This window comes from Crinia signifera, chromosome 8, assembly GCF_055691185.1.
Source record: "Crinia signifera chromosome 8, ASM5569118v1, whole genome shotgun sequence".
NCBI classification, from domain to species: domain Eukaryota; kingdom Metazoa; phylum Chordata; class Amphibia; order Anura; family Myobatrachidae; genus Crinia; species Crinia signifera.
The window spans coordinates 44,085,708-44,101,436 of NC_139224.1; the positions used below are offsets into that span (position 1 = coordinate 44,085,708).

General features: G+C 41.9%; 1 protein-coding gene across 4 annotated transcripts in view; it reads left to right on the forward strand.

The window, feature by feature from the left end:
* The window catches only part of FLNB (filamin B), a 223,960-nt gene that overhangs the window by 83,659 nt on the left and 124,572 nt on the right, over positions 1-15,729 (forward strand). The gene's annotated exons all lie outside the window — the stretch shown is intronic.

The following is a 15,729-nucleotide window of genomic DNA, read 5'->3' on the forward strand; positions in this document are numbered from 1 at the left end:
TGATCATAGCCACCATTACTGTGAACTTGCAGCAGTGCAAAAGATCCATCTGCTCTCACTCATGCTAAGTAATACAAGTATAGAAACAATGGTTATACTGTTCATATGTTTAACCAAAGATGTATGGAATTTGAAAGGCATATTTACAAATATGTTATTTTTCCACTGATTGACAAAATGTTTTTTAGAAGGTGGAATAATGATCATATACAAGAGAAATGTGGATCTTTGGGGAATTGGTTATAATTTACTTTGAGGAACCACCTACAGTATGTGTCCTGTATCAGTTGAGCACTGTGTATGTTTATTTTCGCAATAGAGGAAAGTGTCCTGTAGCTGTGGACTGTTCTATATCACCAGATAAGAGTCCATCCTGTACCGGAATCTCTCCTAACCATGTGTGCTTTCTCCGATCCTGCCTGTAGCACCTGCACACATGGATCCTGCCTTCGCTGGCAGACATCGGTGCTGGAAAGGCTGCATAGTTTAGGTCAGAATTAATTCCAAATATTATTAACTAGATGTCTTTATTTGGTTTTCGAAAACCACTCCTGTGATTTGGCTATAAAGACAGATGTGATAGAAATCTAAGGTGTGACCAGGGAGCGGCCCATCAGGGGCAGACTCGGCCAGATATATTGGTTTTGTGTATTTGCATGTATGCTCAGAGACTGCGGTAAAGAAAGTGTTGCACTTTATTCGTTCTGTTAACCAGTTCTGTTTACTATGCCAGATACTGTAGACGCCTTTGCCACTGCATGCACCGGCACTAGCGCAGACCTTCACACTGTACTCAATTCTTGTAATTGCTGACATTTGTCTTTCTAGCTAACGTGTTTATTTTAATTATGCCAGGGATGTGATTTTAGCTTGTTGCTCTGGGATACAAAATAAAACGTCTCTCTGAATCCAGTTAAAGCCAAATCAGGGTACACATCAGAGCGGTTTTGCCTAATTAAATAAACACATGGCAAAAGAGGGCAGGGGAAGCGAGGGAGTTTTATATAAACACCCTTACTGAGGCCAGTGCGTCCTGTATAGAAAGTGTTCTGAAGGATACCTGATACCTGCTTGGCACTATCTGTTATTATTACTTTTATCTGTTTATATAGTAATAGCATATTCTGTTGTGCATTACAATTGTGAACAAAATCTGTAATAATATAGGACTGGGTAATAATAGACAAAGATGTAAGAGGACTTGCCCGTAAACTTCCAGTCTGTAGGTGTTTGATGCATGAGGATAAGTGCTACATATAGGGGGTTCTTCTGGTTGATTTGCAAGGCTGCGAATTTGCACCCTTGCGAGTACACAAAACCCTGCCTTGCGAATGGTGGCCTGGCCACCGCCCATTTGAAGCGTGTGTTCGCACGCACTGGCTGCAAATGGATGTTTTACATAAACCATTCGCAGCCTGCGGGGGGACATCCACATCATTTGATGGTTGCTCAGAGCGACCTTAGATGTGCGTGCACATTCTGAAGGAAGTGGGCAGGCGGCTGACATCCGGTGATGTCAGCTACCGGCCCCTGCCACCCACGTCACCGGGTGATTTCCATGGGAACGCCTAGCATCTTCATGGGAACGCTGGGCGTTCCCATTGGTGTGTCCCCCGGCCCACCAGCCGCAATGTTGGGTGCGTGCACCCGGCGAACAATATGTTTGCCATGGATGCACTCACCTGGCACATGCACACAAATGCGCATTTCAAAAACATTGCGCTTGCATGCAAATCCGCATGCCAGCATACTGACCTGAAGAAGGTCCATTAGCGTATTGTTCTAGCCATATTGCAACGGTAAAATATGCTGTATTTTGAAAAATGATTGGAACTGATTGGTTGGTACCTTTTCTATATATATAGAATGTGGCACACCTCTCTCGGTCACACAGAAATGTTGGCTTGGGGTCAGAGGGCTGTGTGAGTGTATGTGTGCAACTTTTTGGGAATTGATTAGTATATGAAAGTTACGTCATTTGCTCAGGAGTTTGGGAAGTTTGTTTGCAGAGAAATACTTGAAGGTAGAAAGTCTTGAAAGCAGCGACTGGACCCAAACCATGCCAGGGAAATGTTCCGCATATGAAGGAGGTTTATCAAAGCCCAAAGAGCGTTAGGTGGTGAGAGAGAAACTGCTGCTCATGTCTCAGCGATGCGGCTAGCTGTGAATTTTTGGATGGTTTTTGAAAATGTCTGCCTTAACTATTCGTCATGGAGAAAAATGATGGATATAATGTGAAAATAATTTGCTGCGTGCAGGATATAAGGTTCTACATCATTACTTAGTGTACTCATCAGTGCAAAGAGACATTTCTGGCTCACAGGACCGGGTGCTGGATGTACAACCTAGTTTATGCTTTTCATTAAAATGTCGTTAACATGTGGCTTTTATTGGATAGCATAATATTTGCTGTTCATGACATTCACTTTTTTTTTTATAAGAAAGTAAAAGTAATACGATAAACAAGCAACAGTAAAACACATAATAAGCCAAAGCGAAGGATCAGTGGCGTGAGTCTGTGCAGACCACACACATGCTGTAAGGTCTGTGTGTGCCAGCATTGCACACTGGTAGCAGCCCACCAACCCTCCGCAGTTCCCAGTGATACAAAGACTGTACTGTGCATCTGGGTGACAGAAATGGTGGTAAACAGAGAGCGCTGCATTGTTTATGTACAAATCTTCTCATGATGAAAACCTTCTCTCTGCTAAACCCTGTATTAAGTTGTGCTAAATGAAACCAATTAAACGACTAAGTAATCATATAATCCTGTTCTGTTTGATGTTGATCAGGACGTAAATTCTGTTTTTATAGTCAATTTGGCCCTGTGCCGAAATACATGGCCCTTAACCCATTGACGTCCGAACCACAAAAAAAGCAAAGGAAAAAATTGTCTTTGCATTTTTATTCACTGAGGATAATATTAACAACAACAACCAACAACCAATCAATAGTTTTTTTTTTAAATGAGACCCCACAGTTTTTGAGATATAGGCCTCTACCAAACGGTTGAGAAATCCGTTTGTAATCAACTTTTTTTTTGGTGCGGACCTCAAAGGGTTAAATGAGTAAAATGCTCATTAATAATATGATCATAATTAGTTTTCCTTTGGACAAACATCCAGGGGTACAACCAATAATGATAATTTGTCCAAAATTAAATCGAAATCGAAATACGCAAACAAAATAAAATTATATATATATATATATATATATATATATATATATATATATATATATATATATATATATATATATATATATATATATATATATATATAGGAGTCTGGTTGTCTGGCACTCTCGTCGGAGGGGTTAATGCACTGGTGCCTTCCTCAGTGGGGTTTATATAGCGCTATTCCCTGGGTACTGCTACTCCAAAGAATCAGGCGGCACTCGGTTAGTAGTAAATCAAAATAAGTATATTGTGCAAAGTTCACATGTTAAGCCATCAACGTTTCAAGACCGGATCGGTCTTTTCATCAGGATGCGTGACATGAGAGCTTTCATGAGAGCTCACAGCTCTGTTCTTTCTTTGTTTCTTTCCCAGCACTACAGCACTTTATGTCACGCATCCTGATGAAAAGACCGATCCGGTCTTGAAACGTTGATGGCTTAACATGTGAACTTTGCACAATATACTTATTTTGATTTACTACTAACCGAGTGCCGCCTGATTCTTTGGAGTAGCAGTACCCAGGGAATAGCGCTATATATATATATATATACTTTTCTTGTATCGCTGGGCACACTTCCAAAAATACTCAACTTTGCAGGTGCCTTCGTCCAGGGGTGAATGTAGACGGCAAAATGACGCGGCACACCAGACCATATAGATAGTGCAAAAGACTTTTATTTGAGCAACGTTTCAATACGTGGGTATTTTCTTCAGGCTTAAAACACGAGTGACTTTAACCATATATATATCAAACAGGTGTATCCTACGTCAGGGGGACCACCCCCTGGCGTAGCAACGTGCAGATGAGATTCCGCCCCTCCCTTATCCCAATCTTTGGATGGATAGATTGGATGGAATCTCACCTGGTGGTGTAATGCATCGTATACAATTAGTACAAAAACATGAAAAAACAAAAACAAGCAATAAAACATGTATACAATGAAAAATATATAAAAAAAATTATATATATATATATATATATATATATATATATATATATATATAATATACAGTGGCACGGGTAATGTCTGCAAACTTGGCAGACTCATTATGTGAAAAGGAAATCAAAATAACCAATAACCTAACTAAAAAGACAAGAATAGAATTTTAAATATCATATACCAATATGACTATCTGCAATCCAGGGTTTTAAATATATATTGTATTAAAATAGAAAAAGTATTTTTTTCATCATTCATAACAGGACATTAATACCAGAGTACTCATTAAGTCCCCGGGGGGATACCGTACCCAGTCTAGCTATCCAGCGTGCCTCACATTTCAACAATGATAGTCCCCTATTCCCACCTCGAAGTGAGGCCGGAATGTGGTCTATCATTCTATATTTTAAAGATGACAGATTATGTTTAGCCTCAATAAAATGCCGGGGAACCGGTTGATCACTTGACCCTTTTGTTAATGCGTATCGATGACCTATGGGCTGTCATCCTTTCTTTAAAGGGTCTTTCTGTTTTCCCTATGTAAGAGAGACCACAGGGACAGATAATTTGATCTACAGTGTGTGTAGTATTGCAAGTCAGCAGATGTCGAATAGCAATCGGTTTCCCAGTTTGGGGGTGATTGAAAAAGGCCCCCAGAATCATAAAGCTGCAAGTGGTGCAGGTGCACCTTATGCAACCCAATTTAGTAGATGTTTTTTTTTACACTTTTGGGAGAAGCATCTGATTTTACCAAGATGTCTCTGAGATTCTTGGATCGTTTAAAGCTAGGAAAGAAGGGATGTCTCTTTAAGTCCTAATTGTGCATCGGCCTGAAGTAGTGGCCAGTGTTGCCATACTATCTTAGTGGTTTCAGGACTGTGGTGAGTATAAGTGGTTACCCATGGCAACCGTTTTTCAGTATTGGATTCTACCTGCTTGGGATATAGCAAATCATTGCGGTTAATGGACAATACACGTTCCTTGGTAGCCTGCAATTCAGTGGATGGATACCCCCGTTCCAGAAATCAATCTATCATTTCTTCCATCTGGATATTTGTCATTACTGGGTCGGACACTATCCTCCTGACTCTCAGTAACTGGGAGTATGGGAGGCTCCTGATAGTAGGTCTAGGGTGACAGCTGTTATAAGCCAATTACTGTAAGTTCACCTTCTCTTTCAGTAAAGAAGTGATACACTTCTTAGATGTATGTATATCCATCAAGGAAGGAAATGTTTCAACTAGCCTTTACTCTAAACCCACAGATAGAAATAACCTGCGTAGCATCGAAACGTTGCTTATTAAAGTGCTTATCTTCTACCCACCGCCACATGGTTTATTTGGAGTGCCGCGCTTTTACTGGGATTCTATATATATAACAAATAGACCATACGCTCTAACCAACCACAGGTTGAACTTGATGGTGTACGTCTTTTTTCAGCCTAAACTACAATGTAAGTATGGGGCTGAGGTGTTCGCACCGTCGGGGAAGGGGACAGGCAGGGGAGCGTCCAGAATTCTATGGGCGTCCCCATGAAAACACTGAGCGTTCCCCTGGGAAAGCAGGTGTGTCGATGCCTTCGTGGGACGGGCGGCTGACGTCACATGACTACAATGCCAGCCCTGAATTCAGCCGTCATCGGCAAAGATAAACGTCAGTTCAGACTCACTTTTATCTGCGAATGGAGGAAAAAAAAACATTCGATGTTCAATCAAAAATCAAATAATATTTCACATGTATGTGAAGGGATGTACACATCCCCTCGCATGCTAGCCGAGGGGATTTGGGTGGCGGGGGGGGGTGTTCGGTGGGTGTCGCTAGGCTGCGAGTATAGGCAGCTTATCAAACAGGTCTGAATTAGGCCCTTTGTGTCTGTGGGCCTTATTCTAGTTCACTCTTTCTGACAAAATCCTTCTTAGATGGACAAAACCATGTGCACTGCAGGTGGGGCAGATGTAACATGTGCAGAGAGAGTTAGATTTAGGTGGGGTTTTACTTCAAAGTGAGATCTACTATATATTGCAGTGCAAAAATAAAGCAGTCAGTATTTACCCTGCACAGAAACAAAATAACTCACCCAAATCTCATTCTCTCTGCACATTTTACATCTGCCCCCCTGCAGTGCACATGGTTTTGTCCATCTAAGAAGGATTTTGTCAGTAAGAATGAACTAGAATAAGGCCCTGTATGTGTTTATATTTGTCTTCTGATTGTTCTTCCAGGTTCCATTGTGTTCCGGAAGTGATCAGCATTTAAATATCGTAAAACTCTAATCACCTGTTTCCGTAAACGCTAAAATTAGTCCAACATCTTAGACATTATTCCCATGACGTTATCATGGGGATAACATAAATGTTCCAGGCTGCCCATATAATTAGAACTCCATATAGAAGAGATGCGTACAGTAAAAGTGAGTTTCTGAGGATATGACTGTAATTACGCTATGTTTTTAGGATTAAGCAATTGTCCTAAATTAGGTACCAAAATGACATTTACAGAAAGCTGGTTCTATAATGGCGGCTCTTGTTATAGGATGATACAGTGGTTACATTGAGTAATGGTGGCGTTATTTTGTAGTGTCAAGTAATTGTCGTAATGGAGACATTATGCTGATCATCCATTGTTCCCGTAATTTAGGGTTTGCCAATCTTAATGATTTCAAAAGAAAGTTGATTATTTGCTCCAATTATTGTAATAAAACATACTTTTAAACTATTTTTATTCTGTTGGGTGGGGAGCAGGTAACTATAATGTATACACTTGTAATGTCTTTGATTACAAACTGCCCAAAAGATGTTCTTTAACCCTTTGTAGTCCAATTTTTTTTTTTTTTTTGCAATTTAAACCGTCTGGTTTAAATGGTCTACATTGACCGTTAAATGATGTTAATGTTCTTTTTTTTTTTTAAGTGGATCTACGCTAGGGCTGTTGAGCCTGAAAGGGTTAAAAAGTCTTATAAATCTCACATCGCAGAACCGCTTTGAATTCTGTTTTGGTTCTATGGAATAAGGGAGGTGTTCCAACCATTATTCCTTTACGTTAACATCTGTGCAATGCTACGTTTCAGTTATTTATTTATTCTGTGTTTATGTTGCAAAACCACATTTGTGCAGAAACCATTATCGAGAACGGTGTTTATATCATACAACTATTTTTGTTTTAACAGGTGCAAATCTATGGGATAAATGTTCATGGATTTTAACCCTTTGCGTGCCAAGTGAATTTGTCAAATTAGGTGTAAAAATGACCAAGCAAACCTTTTTATTCATCATGATGACCTGTAATGTTTACCTTTTTATATGGGATATATAATCTATTTTTACACATTTTGAATTTCTATAACCTTTTTAGTGGATTCTTTGAACATCTCTCACAAATGTTGGCACTCAAAGGGTTTCAAAGTAATTGTAGAGTTCTATGACCGTATAAAGGGCAGTAGGATCTTGTGTCTTTCAGATTACTTTCCAAGAGATCTTGGGTGACTTCTTTAATTTTCAATAGGCAGTGCTTAATCTATAATCTGGAAGCCTACCCAATAGTGAGAGCCAGATAGATGCACATGTGCACCCCTTGATCTTGCATCGCTTGGTTCACCATCCAAAGGTAGACCAACCACAGTGGCAGATATCCCATTGTTGCTGAGTTTGTCATCCAGTGGTATTGGGCACTTACTGTAAAGGTGCCCATACACGTTACAATTATTGTATACAATATTGTATACAATATCGCATCTCATCGCATATCGGTTTTGCGATGAGATCAGATGAGATGAGATCTAGTACAAATAGTATGTGCAGCACATACTATTTGTACTAGATCTCATCTGATCTCATCACAAAACCGATATGCGATGAGATGCGATATTGTATACAATATTGTATACAATAATTGTAACGTGTATGGGCACCTTAACAGTTATGCACAAGATATATGCGCTGTACACACCCGGCAGACTTTAAAACGTCTACATTTGAAAATGTGCACTTAGACCATTGCTTAGGCCCCTATCCATCTTCAGCGTAGGTAAAACGGAAGTTATTCAGTACTCCTGCACCATATTTGAGCTGTATTCACATGAACTGTGGCTTAGTACACATGTAACACAGCCCTCTGACACATCTACCTGTTGTCTCGTTTCCACCTGTAAGCAAGCTTCTATCACAGTTTACGCAGCAATGGCAGGTGACTTGTACCCCTTTCACACAACCCAGTCCACATTAGTGACCTGGTACCATGATTCTGCGTAGTACCATGGATTTTCCTGGTTACTAATACAATGCTTTGATTGGCTGTTTGGTATGCCTGTATATTTGATCAATTGCAGGCGCTGGACAACATGACAAGGGAACCCACGCAGTGGGGCAGTCACAGCATCAGTCATGGGGCAAATGATGAAGGTGGTACAGTGGGTCATCAGAACCAAAAGCAGAGCAGTTATTGTGGCAAATGTAGAAGGACCCATCTTATTGTGAACCAAAAATAAATAAATAAATAACACACATTCCAGGGCAAACCTGGGTTCCTTGTGGAGTCTTATGAAAGTGGTATTGGTTTCATAATGACTATGTTATCACAAGTCCCAAAATAAGGCCCTAGAAATTAATTTACTGTATTATGAGACAGAAAAAAAGAAGCGATGTGTGCATGTGCACAGGAGGAACAGTGGGGGAATAACGGAGGCAAGGAGGGAGGAATTGGGTGGGTTTGCGTGATGTGGAAAAGACACAAGGAAAGACCGATTGGGGAAAGGTAAGCAAGGTGGTTTAGGACAGGAGAAGAATAATGGGGGAAAATAGAAAAAAAACATACAGATAGTGGTAGATGCTCAATTAGTTCAGTAGCATTTCCCAGGTGCATGAGGGAGGGGTTAAATACTGGGTAAGTAAAACAAGGCATTTTTTCCCTCAGCACACTGAGCAATGCTAGTAACCAATCTAGAACACTACATGATAATAGAATTCAGAGATATTGGTTACATATACCTGCGCAGGTGTATGTAACCAATATCTCTGAATTCTATTATCATGTAGTGTTCTAGATTGGTTACTAGCATTGCTCAGTGTGCTGAGGGAAAAAAATGTCTTGTTTTACTTACCCGGAAAATAGAAAAACCTGCAGCTCTTGTCACAACAGCTAGCAATCTGGTGTATGACTGGTCCTAATATTTTGTTACTAGCAAAGGTTTTCCTTTTTAGTTCTGAAACCAGTGGCGTAAGGATGTGGTATTTACAGGATGTGTGTATCGTGCAGGGTTTAAGGAATTAGCTTTACATAGTGAACCTCCGTGACTACTGTTTGATTTCAACATCTCTATATAATATGTGGAATTCCAGACAATTATAACAGAAAGAAACAATATTCATACGCAGAGCTTGTTGGTGCAGGTCACGCAGTCATTCATTCTGTTTTACAGGATAATTATTGTTTGAACTTATTTTATGTGTTAATTCCATTAGTCATGCCTAAGTGACCAAGTCACAAATCTTCAATCCTTTATGCGGTGGCAGTGTTGGGAGGGGGACACCATAATAAATCAGCTTAGATATTGGGGGTTATTCAGGCCTGAACGCGAAGCTGCTTTTTTCTCAAATGCACCAAACTATACTGCAGGTGGGGCAGATGTAACATGCAGATAGTTAGATCTGGGTGAGTTATTTCGTTTATGTGTAGGGTAAATACTGGCTACTTTATTTTTACACTGCAATTTAGATTTCCGTTTCACTTTCAACACACCCCACCCAAATCTAAAGGCCCCCATACACTTTTCTGACTTGTCTTAAGGAAAAGATGGACCCAATTTACCGTCAATTTCCCCGGTAGCTCCACTGAACAGCTCATATACAAATACACACGCATCGGATGTCAAACACATCTGATTTGGTCCGATTTCCCCCAATTTCACGTCCCGATCCTTCGGAATCGGGTGAAATTGTCCCATATCGGAGAAGTGTATGGGGGCCTTAACGTTCTCTGCACATTACATCTGCCCCACCTGCAGTGGAACATGGTTTTGTCTATTTAAGAACAAAGCAGCTTTGCGATCAGGTCTGAATCTGATACACAGATATATGAGGGCCCGGATTGTAATTTTACACAGAAATTCTATAGGCGTTCTATAAATTCGTGCCATATATTGGTTCTTTGTTGAGATAGATTTAAATGGGAGAAACTGCTAAGAGGTGATTTATCAAACCTTGGAGAAGGTGATGGCGTCTATGTACCAAGCCTTGGAGATAATAGATGGAGATAAAGTACCAACTCCTTTCTCAAATAAAACCTGTAAAATGGCAGTTAGGAGATGATTGGCTGGTACACAGACCCCAAAGTGTTGAGTTTCACTCACTAATGTTCTCTAGATATCCTTTTTTTTTTACCCATTGATGTATGTATGGCCAGACTTGTCCTATGTGACCTTCATTGTTTTGAATAAGGAGAGCTTTTTTGGAAAGGAGAAAGTAATCAGATCTAATTCTAAAGGGTGCGGTAATCATTCACTGAACTAGTCAGGGCAGATTCAGGGACTACATGAAGTCAATGGGTCAGAAAGATGAGGAAATGATACAGACATTTCTCTAGATGTGAGACATCTGTGTATAATAAATTATTTGGCAAATTATTTAATTGTAGCAGGTGTTCCCAAGCCTCGGGGAGTAATGAGCAAGCTGTGTCCTCTGGGAAGCGGTTGAAAAGTCTACAGTGCCTAAGTATGTATTGTCTAGGTCGATGTGGTCAAAAAGTCGATTTTCAAACTTTTTTGAAAAGACATTAATCACTTTCTGGCAATTCCGATTCCGCTCACATCATCATCAGCATCTCCTCATGCTTTTGCCCAACCGGCAATCCACTGGGAGCTACCCCCGCTGCTCTCATCTGCCCCATGCTGACACGGGTGGGGAAGCAGCGGCAATAATCCTACAGGCGTTAGCAGGAACCCCAGAGACAGTACACAGCCAGCGGCCAGATACAGAGGGACCCTATCCTGTCCACACACTACTCCTCCGCTACTCCTTAATATAAAGGAGCCCATACACGCTCCGATCCCGGTGTGCGTTCTGGGCTAAAATAGCATCCATTGCATTGCATGCCTGTGATTAAAAGCAAGTTCAAAAAGTATGTGCAGCACATACTTTTTGTACTGTGTGATGAGGTGCCGCGGGAGCGCGCACCTCAAAGCACACATCGCACCACCGGGATCGGAGCGTGTATGGGCTCCTTAAGGCAATGCATACTGCTTACTTCCACTCCACTCTTATGTACTGAAAGGAGGGGGACTAATCAAGGGGTACGTCAGAGAAAAAAGGTTGGATAATGAATTTGTTTTTTCAGTGAACTCTTAATAAAACACTCTTTTTTTTTTTTTGTTGGGCACTTTCGTGCCCCTGCCATTCATTTGTATTATACAGGAGGAGATTGGGACTTGGCAGCTAGTGCTGTCTATGACTTGGCACTTGCTACTGCTGTAGGAGAACATACTTTATGGTGCTGCACTTGATTACAGAACTTTTTATTTTGATTATTTAAGTTGACAGAAATAGAACTGAACTTTATTGGCTGGGATAAGCTTGTGTATATAGTCTCATTTTATTGGAGTACTTCCCCTGCATGACCAAATATACAAATTTGCTTCAGATGTAGACATGATGTGGTAAAATCCTACTGTCTGTTCTTTATGTCATGGACCAATGGGGTTCTGCTTATTTTATTCTTCTTAAAGTTAGTAGCCAGTGGGTGGTACTCCACTGCGAATGGACCTTTTCATTGGCCAAGAGCCGTTGTACTTACCAGAGCCCTTTTTGTTTCAGATCACCTCCCCAGTCTGCTTGGGCTGGAGCGTTATACAGTAGATACTTTGTTTTGTGTTTTATTATCATATATATGCCCCATGGCATATGTGCAAATAAGCTATCTATGTTGGATATAAGCATTGGCTGAAATAAAATACTCTATTGTCTATAACAAGTTTTGGTACTCTTTACCTAGATGGGCGCCAGCGATGGAAATCGCGGGCGTCGGGGGTAAAAATCGCGGTCATCGCGGGTAAATCGGGATGCCCACGATGACCGCAATTTTTCCATAGGGAACAATGTTAAAAAGGCTGATTGACCGCGATTTTACTGTTAAATGCCTCAATGGACCCGATTTGGCCATATGAATCAATGTTAAATGGGCCACAGAGCCCAAATAGGCACAATTAACCCTTAAATGTCCCCCCAAATTTTTAACGCCACCCCACGATCCACGCCAACCCGAAGCGTGGCGAGCGCAGCGGTACGCGTCCTCCGACCTTTTCATGCCCTACTATCCACTAGGGCGTGGAGTGAGAATATAATAGTGTGGCGAGCGCAGCGAGCCACCGAGCCCGAAGCGTGGCGAGCGCAGCGGATACCTTCACAGGTAGACGCGTCCCCTCGCGGGCTTCACAGGTGTCGGCGTCGCCACGGACACCTGTGAAGCCCGTGAGGGGACGCGTCTAACTGTGAAGGTATCCGCGTCCCCTCGCGGGGCTCGCTGCACTCGCCACGCTTCGGGCTCGGTGGCTCGCTGCGCTCGCCACACTATTATATTCTCACTCCACGCCCTAGTGGATAGTAGGGCATGAAAAGGTCGGAGGACGCGTACCGCCGCCCCTCGCGGGCTCGCTGCGCTCGCCACGCTTCGGGTTGGCGTGGATCGTGGGGTGGCGTTAAAAATTGGGGGGGACATTTAAGGGTTAATGGGCTCTGTGGCCCATTTAACATTGATTCCTATGGCCAAATCGGGTCCATTGAGCCATTTAACAGTAAAATCGGGTCCATCGCGCCTTTTAACATTGATTCCTATGGTAAATCGGGAGCATCGCGTCGCGGGCATCGCGGGTACATTTATGGCCGGCCGCGACGCGACCGACACGATTTCCATGTTTAACATGGGTTTCAATGGGAAATCGCGGGCATCGCGTCGGTCGCGTCGCGGCCAGACATAAATGTACCCGCGATGACCGCGACGGGCGCCCAACTAAGTAAAGAGTACCCAAGTTTTCACTTTGCTATACTGGAGAGTGCGCTTCACTCCTCACCTGTTGATGTGGAGACCACAAACAATTTTTGGGCACATGTATTTACATGTACCCTTTGTTGGGTATCATATATATATATATATATATATATATATATATATATCTATATATATATATATATATATATATCTATATATATATATATATATCTATCTATACTCACCAAAAAAGACAAATGGCCTCCGTTTTGCGCTATAACTACAAGCAGCACCTCCAATGAGATTCTCCTGTTAGTGAGAGACAGAACAACAATGTGTGCTCTAAGTGTATCACCTATCCCAACATAAGATACAATGTAATTTAGAACATGATGTGATCATCCAATCCTTGTATGAAGTGAAACGTGGACTCTGTTCAGAAAATATTATTTTTATTTAAAGTAACCCAACGAGTTTCGTCAAAACGACTTCATCAGGGGTATAACACAAAGTGACCTTAAAGTGAGGTCTATACAACAGGCGTTCTTTCAGGACCAAAATCCTTCTTATTCTGAAAATAATCACAGTTGGAGGTATCGCACCAGTGTTCAAAGAAACCTCTCACTCCTCCATTTTCAGAGCAGTGAATATATATGTGTGTGTGTGTGTGTGTGTGTGTAACTGAAACACTGCCATCTGCTGGTAGCGAGTGACACTACATCTCTTTCTCTTTCACACATACAGAAACACAGAGGTAATCACAAGGTAGCAGACTAGCTTTCATATCTTTTGCTTCGAGCATGCTTAGCTATTAAATAATATAATTTTTAATGTTGTTCCTTTTGTCGGGTAATGCTGTATTGTAACCTTGTTCTACATCGTGTTCGCAGCTCCGTTTCAAATCCATAGCATCAGCCCTCAGTAAGGATTAACTGTAATCTTAGTTTTATGTCTCATGTCAAATCAATTTCATGGGTAGAAATAGTTTTGCTTGACACATGTTTCTAGCATGCTGAGTGTGTTACGGCCACTGGCTGCTTAGTGTAATTACATGCTGCTGACACACACTGCTTAACTAGGGGACTTACTTGCTCTCAGAGTTCAATCCTCATTGTTTCTTTCTCTTAAGCTCATGATACATACTACCTATTTACAATCCTTGTAAGCGTACATGTATTTGTGTAGAATGTAGTACACTCCCTATTTTTCCCAGAAGAGACCATTTGTTTCTCAACGTGTTATGATCTTGGTAATGTTTATATTATTAATACTGAATGATTACATCATTTCACTTTGATTCTGTATACTGCGGTCGCCTCTCACTGGGCCAGATGTACTAAGTTTCAAAAAGTGAAAAGAGGAGAGTGATAACCAACGAGCCAAGCAGCTCCTAACGTTCATGTTACAGGCTGGGTTTTAAAAAGGGTAGGAGCTGATTGGCTGGTTCTTTATCGCTCTCCACTTGATCAATTTTTGAAGCTTAGTACATCTGGCCCTCCATGTTTTCTCCTAATCTAGCCAATGGCACGGTTGGTTCATTCCATGAAAATTAGTAGAAACGTCCCATGTAGGGTGGCCAATCCCGGGATCGGAGTTTCCAATCCTGGGATTTCGGGATTAGACAGCGCATGCGCAGTGTAATGCCTGGCAGCGTCTGAGCTAGTGCTCAGATGCTGCCTGGCTTCTCCCATCCCGGGCAGTGCGGCTCTGCGCAGCGTGACATCATCAGAGGTCATGCTGCGCAAGCCACACAACAGCCTGACTCGCTGACCTCCCGCCGCCTCCGAGACCGCCCAGCCACCGAGGCTGACCCCCGTACCATCACCCGCCTAGGCTGCATCATGCCACCCACCCAGGCTGCATCCGCCTGGCCGCACCGCACCTGTAAGTAAATATGCGGGCGGACGGGGCGGGTTTTTGCATTAGGGAAGCCAATCCCGGGATCGAATTCCGGGATTGAAAAAATGCCCCGGGATTGGCATCCCTAGTCCGATATGTGACACTGTAAAAATAAAATAAAAAATCTGTAGATCTGTAATTTTTTTATTTTTTATTACATTTTTATTGAAAATTTCAATACATTGTAATCGCAGTGTAAACTACAAACATTAGATATGCTATTAAACATAAGTATAATATAGGTCAAACAATATAAGGGAGGGGGAGGGATGGGGTTATATCTGTAACGCTTTCTCCTAGGTTTTCATACAAAAATAAGACTAGCTCTTTATTTGGAGTTGAGGGAAATTATTATGTGGAAGTTCCCTTTGCGAAGCGGCGGTGGACTTGGCTTGTCCCGTAAGTGATAAGGAATGGGATCATTCGTCAGACTGCATTTAGGTCTACAGTCATTAGGTCTACCCCACTAGGTCGACTGGCAGGAAGGTCGACCTGACTTAAGGTCGACATGGGCCAAGGACGACATGAATTAAGGTCGAATTTGCATAAAGGTCGACATGAGGAAGGTCGACTGGTCATAAGGTCGACATGGGTTTTTCACTGTTTTTTTATCCGAATGTCGACACAGTCGACATGGACACAGTTGGCAATGAGAATCGGACCCTCGCATCGCTCGCTTCGCTCGCGATGCTTCGGGCACGGTGCCTCGCTACGCTCGGCACACTATTTTATTCTCCC